The sequence below is a fragment of the Gymnogyps californianus genome, chromosome 3 (assembly GCF_018139145.2).
Source record: "Gymnogyps californianus isolate 813 chromosome 3, ASM1813914v2, whole genome shotgun sequence".
Classification (NCBI taxonomy): Eukaryota; Metazoa; Chordata; class Aves; order Accipitriformes; family Cathartidae; genus Gymnogyps; species Gymnogyps californianus.
Genome location: NC_059473.1, coordinates 86146278 through 86167997, shown reverse-complemented (window position 1 = coordinate 86167997; position 21720 = coordinate 86146278).

The window sequence follows — 21720 nt, the reverse complement described above, 5'->3', positions numbered from 1 at the left end:
CTCTCTGACCTGGAGCAAATTTGTCTCTCAGGCTTAAATTTACAAATGTGTTTAGGCACATAACTGCCTCTGTTTAAACAAATACATTGCTGATGAAATGAATGGTAAGTTATTGATCGGTGCATTTGGTTCCCTAGGCTTCCACTTTTGCTCTGCAAAATTGGAGGTGATGTTGCTCCACTAGCTTAGGGTTGTGCTGGGAACATAAATGGCTTACTAAGCTCTCAGGATGCTGATTGTCCATCTGTAGGAAGTGTCAGAATATCTCATATGATTATGCCACTGAATGAATTCATGTTGAGTTCCTTTCTGATATTGTATTCAGTTCTGATCAACCCATCTCAAAAAGCCTACAGTAAACCCAAAGAAGGGCAATGGAAATGATCAAAGGTATGTAATGGTTTCTGCACGTGGAGAGGTTGAATAGACTAGCACTCTTCATCCTGAATGAGAGGTGACTGAATGGGGATGTGATAGCAATCAATGCAGTTGTGAACAGGGAAAAATTACTGAGAGTTTCTCACCGTATAAGTGCTGTAGACTTAGTTTTTTACCCAACATACAATTAAACTGCAGGACCCTTTTCCAAGGGTATTGTGGGTGACAAAAGTTAGATGGTTTTAAAACACATAATAGAAAAATTTCTGGATGAAAAATCCATTCTGGATTATGGAACACAAAGAAATGACCTTGAGTTCAAGAAATTCTGTAGGCTCAGGCTGCAGGAGGCTGTGGGGAATTGCTGCCTCCTGTTTATCCTCATTTGGGCACATTTGGTACTGACCACATCAGAGAGCATTCTCAGATAGATGGACCTTTCGTCTTGCCTGACACAGCCATTCTTATGTTCTTCTTTTCTAAAGGGAAACAAAAACAGGCAAATATATTCTTCTGTGCACATTGTTGTGTTTCATCAATTCAATGACAGATGGTAGGCGTGCCCTTTGCTGAGAAAGCTGAGGGGAAAACGACGAAAAGGTATTTTTGCATTTATGTTTTGTCTTCTTTCCCTGGAATGAGAGAGAAGAGATTCCCTTTGAAGAGCATGTTCTCCTTCGATGGCTGAATGTGTCTAGATTGTACCTTCAGCGTTTAGTATTAGTGAAGGTCAAACATACTGACACCCTTCTTAGCAATGGACCAGAGAATCAGCCTTCTGCCACATGCCACCTTTGCTCTAGATGGGGAGTAAACCACTCCTTTCACATGATAGCTTTCATCCTTCCCCTACCCTTGCCCAGTTACTTCTGGTTGATAAGAGAAAGCAGAGCTTGTTCATCTGTGGCTCTTAGTTGTGGGTAAAAGCCCGAGAGGTCAACAAAGCACCCCTATTTTTCGTACCCAAGCCAGCTGGTATCACAGTCACAGCAGAGTAAAGGGGGAGTTACTCCTTTCGGTGATACTCAATAGTAAAGGGAGGAATGATTCAGTCTAGCCTTGAGTGTTTTGAGTGTTTTGCTCCTGAGGCAGACCGCTGACTTTTGGGGAAAGGCAGATCACAATTTGAATGCGGATGTCCCCATGGCAATGAGCAGCACCACCTACTAGCTACCAGTTGTCTATCTCCTTACAAGAGAGGATGGTATTTTCTGATTTTTTTCCCCAGCAATCTTCCTTACAGAAACCCCATTTGTAGCAAGGCATTCTTCTAGGTGAACTGAAAGACATGCATCTCTCTCTGTGAGGTTTATTAACACTACTTACCATGTGGTAATAGGGCATACCCAGCAGCAAAACATAGCACTTTCCTCTCAGCAGGACTGGAATACAGCTTCCAGGCTTGCCATAGCCCCAACAGTCCTGGGAGTGAGGAACTGAGATGAGACAGTTTATTTGCAAAACAGAGAGCTGTATCGCTAGCAATGAACTGAAGAACAAACAGAAGACTTTACACAAATGTGACACTTGCTCTTTTCAAATTACAGCTGTTGTATTTTTACTACAGATGAAAAACAAACAAGCCTCTCTGTCTTGTCTCTCCCAGCTTGCTTAGAGACTCAGCTCAGCTTGGCTGCATGTAGATCAATTTGTTTCAAGAGATCAGCATTTCCTTTTTAACCTTTTGAACTGTAAGTCCCCATAGGATCCTGATGTTTTCATCAATTATATATTTTCATTTTGTACTGGTAATCGATAGCACTTTAGAACACTAATGTCATACCATATCTTTGTCTTGGGCTAGTAAGTGAATAAAAACTAAATAATGCATTTCAAACAAGAGAGCAAATGAATATTCTCCCTCCAGCACACAAAGAAACATGCAAAAAGAAATCACTGAACAATAGGACATTGATTTTTGTGGCTCCAAACTTTCCAGCTGCAGGCAGAAAAGACCAAAATAGAGTTGTAGTACATTATCTTACTCCTGAAGTTGCACTTGGGCATGAAACTTCAAAATGCCTCTCCTTTTCCCAGCATTATGGCTGGATAAAGGTTTGGTGCAGACCAAGGTAATGCTGAGAATTCACAGTTATAGGAATATTTGGAAAGCAAAAGAAATGCTTGCAATCCCAGCATTGTTGGCAGGGCCTTTTCAAACGCTTTGTGTTCTCAACAGACAAAGCTTTCAAACAATTGATATCTGGAAAACAAGGCTACATCTGTACTAGCAGACCTGAGAGGGTCAGGGAATAGCTTCAGACTCTGGTTTGCAATCATACATGCTGTTACATTGTTAGCACAGGTTTTGTCAGAATTTAGGCCGGTGCTAAGGAGCACTCTCCCAAGCAGCGCTGGAGTGTACACAGGTTGGGAGTTAATGCTCTCGGCAAACAGCTTGAACATGAAATCCCTATTTTGGGTATGAGAACTTGGCTGTGCAGATCAGAACCATGCTGTGTCAGCTGGCCTCGAGGCCAAAGAGCAGTCTATCTCTCGTTTCATTTGCTAATGTAGACATAGTCAATGGGTACTAGCTGTATTTGATCATCTTGCTACCAGCAGCAGAAAGAGCATCTCGTGGCTAAAGTGTTGGACTGGGACTGAAGAGATTCAGTTCCTAGACATTGCACAGATTTTCAGTGTAACTTGAGGTCACTTAGTCCCTCTGTGCTTCTTGTTTCACTTATAAAATGGAGATAACAGAACTTTCTTACTTTAAGTACTGTGACAATGACATGCAGAAAGACGTGATAGATGGATTGTAACCTGTTGACTACAACAAACATCTCGTACTAGAAGTATCTAGAAAACCGGGGAGTTCATCTGACTGAGAAAAGTTTCCAGTTCTCTCTCTCCCCGCCCCCCCCCCCCCCCGCCATTTCTCCAAATCAGACTGTTTAGCTCAAGCACTGAGGCCTCTGGAGGCCCTGGAATCTGGCTGGGTTATTTTTGTCTTCTGTGAATTCAGCCCACCAGTGTACCAGAAAGGGTTGAACCCCTGCTTGGAGTTTGTCGAAATATGTTTTGAGCCCGAAATGTTTAGCAGAAGACAGGCATATGGCGTTTTCTAAGTAAAGTTTGTGTCACTGGAAAATTTGGGACCGGCTGTCAGTGACTAGGTGATACAGTGCTGCACCATAATAATAATAATAACAACAACAGCAACAACAACAGAAGAGAATAGCGAAAAACTGTTAGTTAAAGATGCACAAAAGAAGACAGTTGTATTTTCCACCCTGATTCAGGACAGTGCTTAAACTTATCCTTAATGTTAAGCACAGTTAAGCACCTTTCCCAAATAAAGACTGATATAATCTAATTTTGGCTACAGTAGTGCACGATGCTAGACAGCTATTATGTCCAGAATGAGATCCAAAACAAAGCAAGTATTCACTTGGACAAGTTTCTCTCCCAAAATCGATATTCTACCTGGTGGTAGCACTGCTGGAGTTTCCCCTAGCTCGAATTTAACATACTGCTCTTTATCAGTCCTGTGGTTGCTTCTCTCCTGTTTGTCTTCTCAAGAGGGAGGCCCCAAGGTTTCTCTTCAGCTGAGCATTCCCAAATTCCCTTTGGCTTGATTCCTTGTCATAGGGCAGGAGGTCTTCATGTATTCTTGCTCTACCTGGATATGCTTTGTCTGCCGACTGTGTAGCATTTCATTATTCTTTTACTTTTCACGTTATGTTTTATGTTTCACTAACTGATCTAATTCTGAAAATGTAAGTGAAGATTTCTGTCTCAAGGTGTATTAAAAGTGAACAGTTCAAATGATTTACCCTCTAACCCGATTTTCCAAAATCTGTCTTTTTTTATCCAGAAGGTTAAATATAATTTTAACTGGTCAGCAACAAAAGTCTGAAGCTCTAGGAATGAAGAACGCTTTCTCTGATTCCATGCGTTAAAACTTCTAAAATCTAGACAAACCCTTCTTCTTTTTTATGCTCAAACAGTTAGAACATGGAGTAGCATGTTTAATTTGGCTAGAAATCCTTTCTTTTCCAGCTTCTTCCACGTATCTCTAGTCTCTGTCAGTGTAAAGGACATAATTCTGTAATGAGTCTTTCTCAAGACTGCCCTTTAGCTTAAGACAGTCCTCAGCTGCCGGAGGGCTTTCTGCCCCAAAAGATTTATCTGTTCCTCCTGTCACCTCAGACCTGCGTGCTAGCACAGGTGGGAATTGAAGAAGTTTTCAGACTTTCCAGCCAAACTTTCTGTACAAAACCCATTAAGATTTCTGTGCAGATGGGGGTAGAGAGGAGACCTGTTGAAGTGGATATGCTTCTTTTAATCTTGACTACAATACAATCAGACTTTTCTATTGATCTTTGATCTGAAGTACAAAACGTCCCCTAAGCCACGGGAATTCAATGCATCTATTGAATTACCTATCTATCTATCTAGCAACAGTAGAGTCAATTTTTAGAAATATATATTGGCTTACTGTATCATTTTAATTATATTATTCGAGTATCTGACATACATCTTTGGTTTTCAGAAGTTTGGAGAAAATTCTGTCTTCACAGGTATACGCACAGTGGAGTTACTTTTTTAGTCAGGAGTTAAATTTTATCCTCAACACTTATATGCTCTCAATTCATCCTACTGATGTTACGGAGAGTCTTTAACTTCAGTAGGAGTTTGATCAGGCCCTGAAGAAAGTTGGCATCAGCTACAAAAACCAACAAAGGACCACTTCTACAGAGGAATTCAATCAAAATATCCCTCTTGAAGAATTAGAAAAGGCACTGTGGAAAGACTTTCAAGAAACCAGCTAAAATTATGTAATTAAAAATCTAACATCTCAGGCAATAGAAGTTTGTACAGTTCAGATTATTTTAATTCTTTTATTTATTCTCTTGTTGTGGTTTAATCCCAGCCAGCAACTAAGCACCACGCAGCTGCTCGCTCACTCCTCCCCCCGTCCCAGTGGGATGGGGAAGAGAATAAAAAACAAATAAAACTCGTGGGTTGAGATAAGAACTCTTTAATAACTAAAGTAAAATAAAATAGAATACTAACAATAATAATAATAAAATACAATAATAATAATAATAGTGAAAAAGAATATTAAAAAAAAAAGAAAAGAAATAAAACCCAAGTAAAGACAAGTGATGCACAATGCAATTGCTCACCACCTGCTGACCGATGCCCGAGCAGGGATCCGCCCCTCCTGGCCAACTCCCCCCAGTTTATATACTGAGCATGACATTCTATGGTATGGAATATCCCTTTGGCTAGTTCAGGTCAGCTGCCCTGGCTATGCTCCCTCCCAGATTCTTGTACACCTGCTTGCCGACAGAACATGGGAAACTGAAAAAATCCTTAACTTAGGATAAGCACTACTTAGCAACAACTAAAACATCAGTGTATTATGAACATTATTCTCACACTAAATCCAAAACACAGCACTGTACCAGCTACTAAGAGGAAAATTAGCTCTATCCCAGCTGAAATCAGGACACCCCTGTACAACAGAATTCAGCAAAGGTGATGCACCCATGTAATTCTAAGTGAATAGCATCTTTCTCATGGATTATAACATAAATTTTTCCAGTAATGAAACTTTCATGAGTTACAAGGCCAGAATAAGTAGAATCTTCTGAAATTTCTTCTCCCCCATTTAATTCTGAAGTTCCTAGAAGACTAAAAAATAACTTAATTCCCCAGGCTGCTCCAGGGCCCAGCTTTCCTGATCATTCACAGATGTTTGCACCCGGGGTACTCTCTGAAGCAAACCAATTCTCTGTGGTCGTATTCACATGTGGGTTTAAGAATATTTTGCCTTGCGGGCAACATGGGTAAGACTGAAAAAGCTTTGGATTTCTCCACCCTGTGCAGACTTCCAGCACCATCCCAGAAGGTCTTTTGTGCTCAAAACCTTCTGATCTCCCTCATAACACACCTTGGCAAGCGTAGCATATGCATCACACTATAAAACCTTTCTTCTGGCAAACCATAATGCAGCCCTCCCATCATTTCAGATATTTTGACCTGAAGAAGTAAACACCAAAACAATAACATACTAGTGGCATGCAAGCACTCTCTGGGGCTCCTGGGGCTATGAAGAGACCAAGGAAAAGTACTACATGTTAAAAATGCAGTCAACATGCTTGTCGTGGTTTAACCCCAGCCAGCAGCTAAGCACCACGCAGCCGCTCGCTCACTGCCCCCCCACCCCTGGGATGGGGGAGAGAATCAGGAAAAAAAACACTCGTGAGTTGAGATAAAGACAGTTTAATAGGACAGAAAGGAATGAAAAACAATGATAATGATAATAATAATAATATGACAATAGCAATACTAAAAGAATTAAACTATACAAAGCAAGTGGTGCACAATGCAATTGCTCACCACTCGTTGACCGATGCCCAGTTAGTTCCCGAGCCGCGATCCGCGCCGCTCGGCCAACTCCCCCCTGTTTATATACTGGGCATGACGTTCCATGGTATGGAATACCCCTTTGGCTAGTTCAAGTCAGCTGCCCCGGCTCTGCTCCCTCCCAGCTTCTTGCACACCTGCTTACTGGCAGAGCACGGGAAACTGGAAAGTCCTTGGCTGAAGATAAGTGCTACTTAGCAACAACTAAAACATCGGAGTGTTATCAACATCATTCTCACACTAAATCCAAAACACAGCACTGTAGCAGCTACTAAGAAGAAAATTAACTCTGTCCCAGCCGAAACCAGGACAATGCTCCAGCAGCAGCTGGGTGTGGAAAGCATGGACGATAAGTAATAGGCTGCACTTCACCTAGGGGCCAGAGGTCTGTGCCTGGACTGGACTTCAAGTTTTCCAGGTGGTGATCAACAGGCACAACTGACCAATTGCATGAATTTCAGTTGTTTATTTATTTATTGTAATAATAAGGCAGTTCAATTTTTGGAGCTTGCTTAAGCATATATTTCCTTAGCAAATTAGTAGATGGTGGGTGTAAATGATGAGTAGGAAGCAGGTTTTTTCTTCTTGATGGTTTTCAAATTCTTTTTTGTGTAAACAGGAGCTGATTTTTCTTATAATACTTATGAGCAGAAAATAATAGTGAAGTCATTGTTTAAGAGGTGCAAAGGTACAATAACAACAGCACAAACGCTGTATAACATTCTAGATGCTGAAATGCAGAGGCCTGTTTTGAGAACCAAGTTGTCTCCCATTGGTGCTTAATTTTTTATTTACATCCATTTGGGAAATGAGCCCTGAGGAGGTTGAAATATAATTATCCCGTTGCTTGTTCTTAGTGGGGGGAAAAAGAAAAGACAAAAAACTCCAACAAGGAACAGTACAATGTCTTACCAAACCATCTGAAAAGAAGTTTCCTTCTTCACTTTCAATGAACTACATTAATGCAGTGACGTTCGTAGAATTACTCAGTAGGGGCATATGGACTTTTTGAGAAGAAAATATAGGTAAATAGCTGACTTGATATTTCAATGTGTGTCCCTGCCTGTTGTTGGTTTTGAATGGAAAAGGATTAAATGGAGAAACAGAATATGTTCTGGGAGGGGAAGAGAGCAAAAAATGGTAGAAGATTGCAATGTCTCAGCAGTAATTGCTTGAGATCAGTTATGTCAACAGTAATGTGAAATATTTTGTATCCTGTTATTGCTTCTGTAAGAAAAAAGATCTATTCTTCAAAGAGGTGAGAGCACCATCTGTGGCAGTAATGTGGGAACAAAACTTGTGAGAAGACATCGTGTTTCCATCTGTTTTCAGAGCGCCTTAAACAATGGCCAAATCCGCCAAATAGCTTCTGCCGTGTGAACTTGTGAAGTGTGGTTTACAATGTTTTATGGCTTCTGCATCTGAACTTATGCATGCAAGTCCAGAATGACTGTCTGTCAAGTGCAACTGCCTTTGTGTACGGACGTGTCTGTACTGGAGGGCACGCACAACATCAAAGATCTGCTGCAGCAGCTGGCTTTCATGTTGGTCATGTACAAGATCCTATATATGCTGAAGCAGAGAGCACCTAAATTCTTTGTCAAGCTCTTCCATTTCCAAATGTTGGCTTCAGGGTGTATTTAACAATAGATATTTTAAAGAATAGAATGTGATAATGCCAGGTTATCATCTTGTGGTACCTTTATCTTTTTTTGTTTCAGTAAGCTGTCTTGCGGCACTTGTATCTTTTTTTCTAACAAGTCATATTGTCTCCAACCTGTCTGACTAACTGGGTAAGTTAACACTGACGTTTGCAGTTATTTTGTATTCTCACTTTGCTGTCCCCCTCGTTGTGATGTTGGCTTTCAGGGAAGCTCAGGAGGGTGTACCTTTTTTAGGGACCAAAGTAAGCTAAAGAGCACCAGAGACTAGCCTTTAAACGGAGAGGCCGTTTATCCCTGACATTGGTTAGTCTGGAAATTGTACTTCCGTTTGGTGTGGTGGTGACAAGGCATTGCTTGATAAATAAATGAAAATAAAACAGTATTTTTTTTTCTCATGGAAATGCACTCAGAACTTTAACAGACCCCAAAGTCCAACGGCTCTGGCCAAGTCTGCCATTACCTGCAGCCTGGCTGAACTTCTGCCAAATCCAGCGGGACTTTGGAGCAGGTTGCTATACAGATAACTTCTGGAATATGTCATCTTTTAAAAGCCCATTATTTTCTCAGTAGTCTTTGCTGATAAATCATACTGTAGCTAGGCACTCCTTTAAATTAGTGTCTGTGAGCCAGTGAGTGAAAGAGCCTCCTTGGAGACATCGGTTTATCATCTTGGAGAGCATCCTCCCAGCCCAGTAGCCGGGAGGGGGACGGTGTGAGTTCCAGTACAGTAGTTCTGCACCAGCAGGAGATTTCTCTCGTGAAAGGGAAATCCTCAGGAGAGAGATGGAGAAAAGGATTTGAATCCTAAATCACCTGTGAATCCTTGGGAGACCTGGGTGAGAAGCTTGCTGTGTCCTCCTCTCTGCACCGCAGAGGCAGCCTTACAGGAGCTAGCCCAGCCAGCGCTCTCAGTGCGGTTTTGGCAGCACACTTCGACCAGGAGTCAGAACAGGGCTTCTCTGGTTTGCTGAACTGGGGGTGTGACATCAGATTTAATTTTTGTCTTATTAAAAAATATACATCTCGGGTTTTCACCTCAAAAATGCACTGACAATAAGCAGTTTTGATTGGAAGGCATGTATGTTTTATCTAGGAAATCCAAAGAGAAGTTTTAAAAAATGTAGCTTCAAATGAATGAGAAGAAGAATGAATGGTAATATTGTGGTCTTGTAAAGGAAAGAGACAAAAAGAAAGAAAGGCTGCAACACTATACGGTACTTACGCCATTTTCTTTTCACTCTTCAGGATATATGAGGGAAAAAAAACCTGTGTAAAGGAATATTAAGAAACAAGGAAATACTTACATGAAATAACCTTCCAAACTAATGGGAATGGATCTCTTGTGATTTTAAATATATCCCAGTACTGTGCTAATGCATGCAAAGGATGAAGGAAACAATTTACAAATGGAGAGAGTGTCAAATTCTCAAATCAAGACAGAATAATTCATCCTAAGAGATAATTTATACCAACTAAGCTGTCTGAGGCTTTGGAGATCAGCTTTTGGCATGTGTTTCTCTACAGCTTGCACGGTGGACCACAACATAGTATAGAGATGATTCATGGGCTGGAGACTTTCTGCACATGCGGGGTCCGAGGGGGGTTAGCTTGGCTACAGAACAATTTTTAAAATTCCTTTGCACCTTATGTCTTGGGTTTCTTTTCAGTGGTTTCAAACTCTGACTTCTCAATAGCTGAACAAGATATTAACAGGATAAATTGCTCACTGCATGTAAGCAAATTACAGGAGAGATGTGACTTATGAAAGCAGTTGTGTCTCTTACGTGCTTAAACTCCAGCTATAATGCTGGTAAAGGTGACGGTAACAATATTAATAGGGAGAATATGTTGCTCTTAAATAGACTGCAACCACTCCTTTATTTACTTTCAAAGCTGTGATTTGCCAGTATTGTCTGCTCCCCCTCTACCCTGCAAAAGAGAAAAAAAAGAAAAAAAGAGAACCAGAAAATGCAGAGAGATTCTGGCCAAGCTGAGCAGAGAGATACAAGTAACGTTGTGACTCTTCCCTGCCCTCAAGGGTACAGGGAAACACTAGGAAACTGGTTTTATAATATTTTTAAAGTTTTTAAATAATATTTTAAAAATAAATTTAAAATAATTTAAATAGTTCATATAACTTCGCAGAAAGACTTGGGTAACTGTTCTGATTAATGATATTAAACATCAGATGGAAAATTAGTGGTATCCCCTTATACCAGTAAAAGCAGAGGCTGAACTTTAAAAAGTTTGCTGCCATTACAGTCTGCAGCATTTGAAATATCTAATAAAGCTTATGATGATAATTCTCCATCCACCGCAGCTCTTTCTTTTTTAATCCATTTTTGCTTTCCCTGACTGTTTGACCTTCTTGAATGATGCTAAAATTTACTGGAGGGTCAAAAAGTCACAGGGGCCCACATGAGACATAAAGCAAGACAAATGAAGATAGGATTTCTAGGCAAAATCAACACATTTCTACTTCATACTGTGCAAAACACACCAGTGCTGTTTATAAGAAGGGTAGACAGAAGTTTTCTTTATACATATTAAAGGTGCTTTTTATACTCTTATGGGGAAAAACTTGTTTGCAAGCTTCGCATTCCAGGATCTGTAACCAAATGCCAAGACTTTTCAGAACTGCCAAGTTCAAAATCTAAGATTTCGGGTCCACTTGCCAGCTCACATTTTCCATTTGGCAGCAGCACTCTCTCCAGCCCTGCCAGTAGCTGGCCCCCGAGATACCTCCTTACGAGGCCTGGGATTTAATTTAAATTTTTGTTTTTTCAATCATTATTGTTCCATAAAGATGAAAGTCCAAAATTTCAAGATAAACCCAGGCTGAGCAGAACCCATTTTTTCCTGCTGAAATGTCTCCAAGACAGCACCTGATTTGAGGAAACCTTGGACGTGATATCTGACTTAGCCAAGGGAGCCTATTTGTTACCTGCAGTGATATTTCTTTGTGAATACACATTTGTCAGGGGAATCCTGTTTCTTTACTTAGATAGTGCAGGATTTTTTTTTTTCTTTCATTTTCTAACTGTGCATGCCTAATTCCCCTTACTGTTAATGAGAGTTTAACGTGCTCTTTGAAATGAAGAAAAAAAATTTCTATGCAACTGATAAAACAGAGCTTAAAGAGGCAGGGTGACAACACTTCAGAGGGGGGGAAACAGCTGTCTGGCTGTGAGTTTAATGCTTTTCTGCCACAGGAGTCAAACCGAAGCAAATTGGTGGGGATTTTTTCTTTTTTTTTTCTTTTTTTTTGGTATGAAAACAGTGCTTGAAAGGGAGAGACAATAGGAATGGGGTGGTAAAAGAACTGTGAATTTTAACTAGCTGCAGTGTGTGAGCCATGGAGTGATTCCCTAAAATAATTAAAATAAAACTATTCAAAACAGAATAATGGAAAAAATGGTTTGCATAAATTGTACTGACATTCCTTTGGAGCTCATCCCTTTTCTGTGTTGTGTTCTCATTTTGATGGTGACCTTTCAGACCAGATCTGGATAATTTAAATCAAAAGAATGTTTTTCCTTGTTGTGCCGCCCTCCAGTAGTCCATTCATTCAAACTTTAAGGAAATTTTGTGGCAACAAATCACCATGACATACTTATTCTTGCAATCCCCCTTGTCCACCCTTAGAGAAGATCCATGACTTAGCATATGAAGTGGATTACCTTTCACCCCAATTAATGTTTTTATAATGAGTACCAAAGGAAGTAATAATGTTTTGCCACTTATTATCGAGTGTTGCTGGGGCAATCTCTGAAACTCAAGACTTAGGTCATTGGCAGCACTGACATGATGGCAATCATGCTGCTGAGGTTTAAGCCCTGCTACGGTGATGAATAAATGGGTCAATTTAATTTCTAGTACTATCAGTCTGAAGCTTTGAGGAGCAGAATTAGTGAGATGATAGATACAAATGTCCAGGGGTTTTGAAGATTTGGCAGAGGTTAGGCTTGAAATTCCAGCCATTTCTGAGCCTATTCAAATGTTACTTAAAAGAGAAACAATGAAGTAATAAAATAAGAAATTATAATCATGTTTTGTCTGGGAACTGGAACTACATCATTTTTAAGTGCAGTGATAAATATTCTTTATATTATTATACGATAAGACATGATATTGCATAATAAATTGTATTTTGCAGCTTGTCAGTAAGTTGATTGCATTGCACAACTTTCTAGCTGGCAAAATTCAGTGGTCTCAGTTTTAAAGAACAGGTACCATCTGAGATGTTAGTGAACAGTCTAATCCTACTTCCCTTTTGTTATCATTTAAAATTGTGTAGTAATGCTTAAACATACTTTAAAAATACCGGACAAAGAAGCAAAGGCAGTTGAAAGCCACCTGACGGAAATAATGTTTCTAAGTTGTTCCTTGGACTTCTCATATAGGGAGAATTAGGCTGTTTCTGGAAAGCTATGTTTTAGCAAGAAGAATAAATGTCTTGCCTAGAAGTTCAGCAAGGAGCCACACTGGACTCAACAATAAACCTCGTCCACTTGAGGTATAGTGACTGATAGCACTGGATGGCCATGCAGGTGCCATTTGTATGAAGAATTCCCTTCTTGCAGTCTATTCTTTTTCTGTTTTTCTCTTATTGCAATTATGAAAAGTTATTTATACCAACATCCAGTTCCACCCCACCTCAGGATAGCTTTCTACAAGACCTAAAGAAAGGCAAAGAGAAGATGGACAAATGAGTATGTATGTGTGTGTTTTATGACCTTTCTTCCATTATGTCAGTTATTAACGTCATTTAATACCGTTCATTCATTTCTCAACCCCTTCTTTACATTAAGGAAGTAATTTGCCCCTTCTTCTCCTTTGGAAAATCTTCATTAACCTGTTTTGCTCATGATGGTTGGGCAAATATCTATTGAATGTCCTCCCATAGGGAAGAACAGGGGGTCACATTAATTGACAGAAAGGTGTTGTTGGGAGAGGAAAGCCCTCCCTCCAGTCCCAGTGTTATGGAGGGCAGCCACTCAGACTGTGCCTAATTACCAGCTTGGAAGTGCCTGCCTGGCGTTCTGGGTCCTGATGAGCATTGCAGCCGCATCTGACTGCCCTCTGGTACGGGTGAGACCGGGGCCACAGCAGAAAGCCTCCCCTGCAGCACAGAAATTCCCCAGCACATGGAGGAGGCTGGAGCCACAGTGATCTTCAAATGGTTGATGGATCTGTACTATGCCCGGACCGAGATTATGGGATGTTATGTGTCCCATCCCACTGCGTAAGATTGGATGCAGATTTTAGTCTCTAGGTTTCGGTTTCCTTCCCTATACAAGGTAACATTTACTTTGCGTCTCAGGATTTCGATGCACTTTTAATTATTTGACTTGAGAAACATTTTTGTGTTGATAACCTTAGACAGAAAGATTATATAAATGCAAAATACAGTGTTGTTACAAAATGTCTCATCTTGAAGAGGTTCTTTCAAGGCTGACAGTTGTAAAATTTCAATATCCATTAAAAAATTACTTTTTTGTTTAGACTAATGCATTGCCATTACACATAAACAATCACAAGGAGAGGAGTGGTTTTCTCCATGGCTGCATGCCAAGATGTGACATACCACCTCTTTACTCTGTGTCTATGGGTGTGTGTGTCTATTTTTGTCACAGGTAGGCTTTGAAGTACAATGAGTGTTGGCCATTTTTGTGCCCAGACAGCTGGAAGCTCATACACATTGAGCTTCGCAGCTGACTGCATCAGCGGGCAGGCAAGGCAGCAGGATGGCATCGCACGGCTGCGCGTTCTCGTGAGCAAAACCAGAAGAAACCGAGTCAGGCTGATTTTAGGAAACACTAGTTTTGATATCGGCATTTTAAAACCTTATGGTTCACAGATACAGTTCTCTGAGCTCGGTTCTCTGACTGTTTTACAGGTCTCTGAAATTCATCCAGCTTCACAGACCTGCTCCCTACCTGTGTTCATATCGGAAAAGATGCCGAAACAGCTGGGGGATGAATTATCTATTTATTTATTCATTACAAATGTTTCTTTGACCTGGCGAAATGTGGTGAGGTGGAAAAGCCTTTTTTGTCACTCATGTTACCTCTTATCCTCCGCAGGAGTCACAGAGGATTCAAAGGTCATTTGAAAAGCAGCCTTTTGCTCTTTGTCAGCCCTTTCAATATTAGCCTCCAGTTCTGTTTTACAAAGTCATCATTATTAACTGCGTTCATGGCTACTGCTATTTTCCTGGGATTGCAGAGAAACTTGAGATACTAATTGCAATGAGCTAATTTGGCAATACTGTGCAAACTTCCTTAAGGCATTAGTTAAGAATATACTTTCCTTTACACAAAGAGTATTTGAAAGAGGGAACAGACTGCAAATGCAGCAGAAGGCATGCTTTTGTGCTCCTATACTTAAGAGTAGATGGTATAATTAGCTTACAATGGCAGTTGAATGTATTTCTCAGAACAAGAAGAGAACATACAGAATTAAACAGTAGCTTTAGCTTAATGATAATCAGTGATAATGATGATAATAATAATAGTACTTAGAACTTTAATGTAGAGATTTGCATCTTGAAAGTGCTATGCAAAACATTGACTTAATTACTGTCACCTCTTCAGGGAAGGTAGGTATTATTGCTCTGACTTAATAGATAGGGAAATAGAGATATAAGGAAATGAAATGACTTGCCAAAGGCTCTGCAAGAGCCTGTACAGGGATTCAAACTTTCCAGGTCCCTTTACCGTATGCTCCCTTATACCAGGCTAATTATGCACATTTTAGGGCTGCTCTGTGCTTTTGGAACTTGAGCCAAAATCCTTTGAAAGTAGAACTGTGTGTAACATGTTTTGAAGGTTGTATTTTTTAATCAGTAGGTGATTGGAAAAAATACTTTAATATGATTTTCCACTCTGGGTCAACCTGAAACATATAGTCGAAGGCAAAATTTTCAGTTTTGTTTTTAAATATTTTTTTAATTTTTTTAATCCTTTTTAAACAGACCAACTTCTAAAAGAAAGGTCAAAATTTTGCACAGAAAAGTCAGGAAACAAAAGAGATTTTTCTGAAATTACTTTTGTTATTAATATGGAGGGGGTGTGGCGGGTGGCCTGAAAATATTCGCCAAATTCCAGATTTATTAATGCTTTCTCTGACATGCAAACCGCAGATTTTTTTGAGTTTGTATCTGGTAGATATATTTTGCCTGGTTCTTACTAAAATCACTGTCTTTCACAAATCTTTCTGCCTCAGTTATTTCTCCTTACAGAAGGACTGGAGATCAGCCCTGTGATTTGATTACTTGCAGAGTGTATGGTGAGTAAAATGGTGCGATATTAACATAAACAGTATTCTGACCACAGCCACAATTTAAGGTGATGATGAGATATTGTAAGATGAATTGTGTTCCGTAAGTGTAAAGTGAAAACATCAGTTTTTATGTATAATTATTTCCCTGTGTGAAAGACATTAAAACTAAACTACAGGAATGAGTCTTGCTTTGACTGCGTTCGCTGTGTTTTTAGCATAGATCTTATAGGTACCGCAGTTCTGGTTAATTAAGTCTGAGCCATAGTTCACTTCTTAGATAAGAAATGTAGTTCCATATCTGTAGGGCATAAGGCAATAATAGATGTCAGCGTCTGTGTTTGTAGGATTTAGAAGTAGCTTTTGATAATTGTTTTCTCTGCTTCCTACCTTCTGTCACCTTCGCTTACCAGCGGATCAGTGCACACAAGCTTACATGCATTTAAAACCTGGATGTGCTGAGTGCCTTTCTGCGAACAGGGTGAAATACTCCTCTATACTGGGAGCCTTTCTGGACACAGCTGGTGTCAACATTTATGTGTTTTGGTACCTACAGGGTGCATGGGCATTTGCTAGTCCTCTGAAGGGACACGACATCTGTAGGTAACAACTTCATGTAGTGTTATTGATTTTTGCATTGTACCAGCAGTCATTTCTGGGTGTGTGAATCCTTTGTGGAGCCTCTCATGATAATCCGACCTAAAGCTTCAGAAGGTTTTTGTAGATGAACTTCAGGAATGCTTTCCCTGTTTCCAGAACAAGATAGTTGAATTCATTCAGCTAACCAAAACATCAAACATTTTTATCCAACAGGCTTTAACCAGGGTTTTCATTAAAGACTTTTGCTTTTTTTTAACTTTTTTGATTCTTTTTTCATATTGTCATGACTGAACATAGCAGCAGAAATGACGAACATTGAGAAAACAGTGGAGAAACTTTCTGAAAGACTACCTTTGTATTTGCTTTCCACAGGCATTTTACATTGAAAGCCAAATGTTTTTCTAACGGTCACAGTTTTCCAGTCAGGGTAAGCGTGAAGAAACTATTTCTATAAAGGGGAAATAGGCCATAAGACAAAGAGTGGCTAGTCACACAGCTTAAGTTTTGAAAAACTGGTTTTTTTTCCAACAAATTGCTTTGAATGGATCATAATGGGCTAAAACTATTCCCAGGCATTATTTAGCAAATCTTTTCAAGAAAGTAATACATTCAAGAGAACCACAATCTAACAATAAGCTAACAGAAATGTGCATTCTTTCATATAATTGGTAAGAATTATTCACCGCTCTAATTATTAAAACTAAGTAAGTGGCTTTTTGGAAGGTGGAGTATGAATGAAATATTAAATTTGGTTCATCTGGACAATCCATATTAGAATATCAGAGATGAGTTGTTGTCTCCAAGTAGTTTAACTCACTCTGGGCTTTGAGTAGTACTAAATAAGAGGCGAGACTTACTGGAGTGGAATAAGAAATATGCACCTGAAAATGAGATTGTGCTGTAATATATGTTGATCACACAAGGTGGCAGAATAAGCTTAGGGCTATCCCAGAAATAAAAGGCAGTGAAGCATCGTTGCTTTCAGTCAACAGTGTATCCTTGCTTGCCCTACGAATATGCCAAGTTGTTTCTGCACATGCAGAGGGATGGAGGAGAGTACTTTAATACAGCATTTTTTGATAATTATCCAAGTTCTTCAGTTTCTTTTGGAGATTTAATGGAAACTGTTAAAAGCTTGTGGCTAACTTTGGAAATTAATAATCATACAATGCTGAATCTGCTCACATCAGTTTTATTGAAAACACAGTTTACTTTCTATCGATACATTGATTCTCTAAGTGGGGCTGAACTCTTCAGATGAAGGACAGCTACAAGAACAGGCACGCAGGGAACATTTCGCTTTTCATTATCGATTTATGGCTAAATTCTCTTCTATTGTAAGTGAATGAAACTCTATTGACTTTCCTTGTGTTGCATTTACTTATAGAAGGCCTGAGCATGGCAGGTAGATATATGTGGCTGAACTGAGGGCAACCCGAAGAGGAGAAATTGAAGTCCAAGGCAAAGAGAAGGGATTACTCCGCAGCAATTTCCATGCTACTGCTTTGGCCAGTGAGTTGGGGAATAGTAGCGACGCTTCTTTCTACACCTGTACAGCTACCAGATGCTCTGCTCAACCTCTGAGCCTGCCCTTGTAATGCTCGCTTCCAGCAGCAGGGCTGAGCTGTGTCGCCAAAGGAGCCTTTGGGTGCAGGTCGCAAGTGAGCTCCTACACGTGCCTGCTCAATTTGCCCCTGTGGAGCTACGGGGCAGCCAAGCAGTGCACCAAAATGATGGAGAACTTCAGCTACGGTGAGGGACTCCTTCCAGTCTTATAAGCTCCCGATGTCAATTGCACCAGTAATGCATAAAAGCAGGCTGTGTGTTGAGCCCAATTAATGGTTGCTTGAAGAGAGAGAGATATGTCACTGTAGGATGCATTTTAAAAGTACCTGATGATAATATATCCTGCATCTGAATTTACTCCTGTCTGTAACTGAATTAAGTAACTGACCAGGGTAGTCTTATAAGTAAGGGCTTAAGGACTGGGATCTATTCATTGCTTCTTATGCAATATATTTCTGGAAGCTCATTAGAAGCTATTAGAGCTTATTCACCCTTGCAACCTTCTCAGCAGATGTTCAGCTGTTTGTTTTTTCCTTCACTGCCTTAAGATATTTGGCTAAGCTTTAAAACAAGACTGGAACAGGTCAGGGAAGTATTTATTTCCCAGAAGAATAAGTTAAGAAGTAAAATAGATGGCAATTAATTAAAAAAACTAATCTGTAATCTATTAATGAGAACTGGAAAACAAAAATTAACTGAAAATTTGAAATTTAGAGCTATAGCAAACACTGGAATTGCAGCCTTTCTCTTTGCACAGACAGGAGGTCACAAAATGATAAAGAAGGAAAAAAGAACCAAGAGAAAAAGGCAAAGAAAAAAAATAAAATTATGAGTGAGTTCTGGAAAATTAATTTTGCATCAGCTGCATTTGCCTTTGTCCCTTCAGTCATTCAGGGGAGCTACAGTCTGTGAGACTCATGAGGCTTCCTGAATGAACTATGGTCATGTCTAAGAGGGTTTTTTAGCCCACACCTGAGTGCTGGGCTTCAGGCCTGAGAGCTCCCTGACCCCTTGTTATTGTGTTCAGCTTACTCCATAGTCATGTCCTGTCTTTCAGCTGTTAGCTGCTGCCTCTCAGCTGAGCCTCAGCACTTGTGTGACATCTCCTCCACCGTCTCACTGCAAAGCCAGGGAGGTTATTTTTAATTGCCAGTGGTTTTAACTTACCTGCTCGAATGTACACTGCACAGGCTTGAGTTCACTCATGCATACTTCTCAGCCTGGATAAGGTAACTGAGTGGAGATAGCTTCTCAAAATGCCTCTCTGCTGTGACTGCCTGCGAGTCCTCCCTCCTCAGTACAAAGTCAGGCACTAACAGCCTAAACCACTGCAGGGGATGCTTTGAGTTAAACTGCTAGCCTTGCACTGAAACGGGCAAAAATGCTCACTTACACCTGCTCCTTACCGCCTCTCAATCACTAATTACTGCCTTTTGGTCTGATTTGCCTCGCAGCAGTCTGCTGCCGTTGATGGGGCATACCTAGGAAAGCAGAAGCTCCCTGGGAGATCCAAGCTGGGGGCTGCGGGGTGGCGAAGGGTAATGGTAGGGATGGCTGGTGAGCTGAGGCACACGTCTGGGCTCAGACAGGCATTTTGGGTGCTATCTCTCACGGTATACCAAAACCCATGTAAATCACTTAATTCACACGGTCCAGTCAGAGAGCTGCAGTGCAGTGCAAGAGATAGGACTGAAACAAGACTGAATACACTGAATATACATGAGTAGTAGGCAGCAACCTTTATACAACAAGTAATTATTTCATGTCCGAGGAGGCATTAGAGGCTGTCTGCAGCCTGAGAGAGTAGCTTGGCAGTGAGACAGCCATGGCTGAGCCAGAGCAGAAATGCAGGGCTCTTCTCCAATGAGCGGGTGACGTGGGCAGCTCCTTTGTCACTTTCCAAAATCTTTGCACAAAGTGATGTCCACGTATTGGTTAAATAAGTAACGACTGATTGGGTTTCAGTCAAAATCTAACAGTCTCAGTAGCCTTAGCCAATGCCTCTGGAAAGGAGAAAGCAAGCAGAGGCGTAGCAGTACTGAGAGAGCTGGCACTGACAGCAGTGCGGTGAGTCAAAATATTAATGGCAGTGACACAGATGCTCACACAGACTCCATCCTGTTAGATGCAGGTGTCATTCATGCCTGCACAACACACCTGGAAGCAGAGCACGCTGTCTCTGGACACCCGCACATACGTACTCACAGGTACATATATATGCTACTGAAGTGATGTGTGGTTAAACACAGCGGACAGGATGAGACGTGCTGTGGGGTTCATGTGGTCACTGAAAACGTTCTCGTTTGAGCATGCTGCTGGAAAGCTCACAGGGCAAATGCATATGAATGACTCCAGTGTCCGGAAAAACATGCTGTGTCACTGCTGTATTGTACTGGAAGCTACAGATGGTCCCTGACAGCCTTTGTAAAGTGATAAGAAGCAAAATACCTGTGAGAGCAAGGAAATCATTGTGTTGATTAATGCCGGTGTTGTTTGTATTGATGGTTTAGCCGCCTGTACAAAACAAATGTGGGCAATCAGTTCATCTTGAAATAACTTGTACAACTGAATAAAGGAAGTTGTTGCTTAATCTGTTTCATACTAATTGCTCCATGCCACAAATTCAGGGCCTGATCCAATATGAATTGACACCGAGGAGAGATACTGCATTCACTGCAACAGTCTTTGGATCAAGGCTTCATTTTAAGGGGAGCAAACACAACATGCTAAATTAGCGTTCATCTGAGCCGTCACTATCCGTTTCTTGAGAAGCAGACAGGCTTGATATTTTCTGTGTAGCCAAATGAGTCTTAGCACTTATATGCTGGATTGCAAGCCAGCAAATTCAACGTGAGCACATCAAAGTTTTGGTAAAAGCCAAGGCCCTGTGGGCTGCTGCCTGCAACAGACCGCCTCGGTCGGGTGTCTGACACAGGGCTCTCACCGCTGTGCTGCCGAACAGAGTCATTTACCACCCAACAAACGCTTAGTGCTTATGAGGCATTTTTCAAAAATCACGCTGGGGCCATACCTGGAGCTTTAGCTATTTAAACATCTTAAAAAATCTGTCCCTCGAGAGGATTTAACTCGGCAGGATTTAGGCTGTTAAGGCTCGCATCATCAAAGGGACCAAAGCGTCAATCCATCTCTTTTCACGCCTAAGGACATAATAGTATCATGCCCCCTCCCATGAGGGGGTACTGCAGAGAAATTTCCAAGCTCTCAGCACCCAAACTAGCTAGCTCTAGAAGCAGATGGAGTATAATTATAGCAGTGTTGAGCTGCACCTGAACTAATTAGCTCTGCTGAGAAACAGGGATTGAATTTAATAATGCATGTTCTGCCATACCAAAAAGACTAGGCTGCCTTTGAGACCCATGTGAGTGTCTCTGCATGGTGCTGTGTTGAACTCTGTGGATGTACTTTGAAAGTCAGCTTGGAGCTTTTTTTTCCACCATAATCCACTGCACAATGTAGATATCACCTTGTCCCAGCATTCAGGTACCATTGGCATAATTACTCCTCAGCTGTCACTTACCTCCTGACTATTAGTTTAGCATGTTAAGTTCTGCATATGCTCAAGATTTTACTGTCCAAACTCACCTCAATATTGATATCTACCTCAAGGACTGCTCTGGCCTAAAGCCTTGAACCCTTCAAAATGGGACTATCTTCGCTATGGGCCTGATGTTACTGGCATGGTCAAAACATGCTCAAAGTAAATGGTAGCTGTGAGAGAGAGGTAGAAGACCCAGGTTCAGATCCCTGCTCTGGAGCAGAGATATCTATCAGACATGGACTTGAACTCCCATCTTAGCTATGTTTCCTAATTGCTGGGATTAAAGCC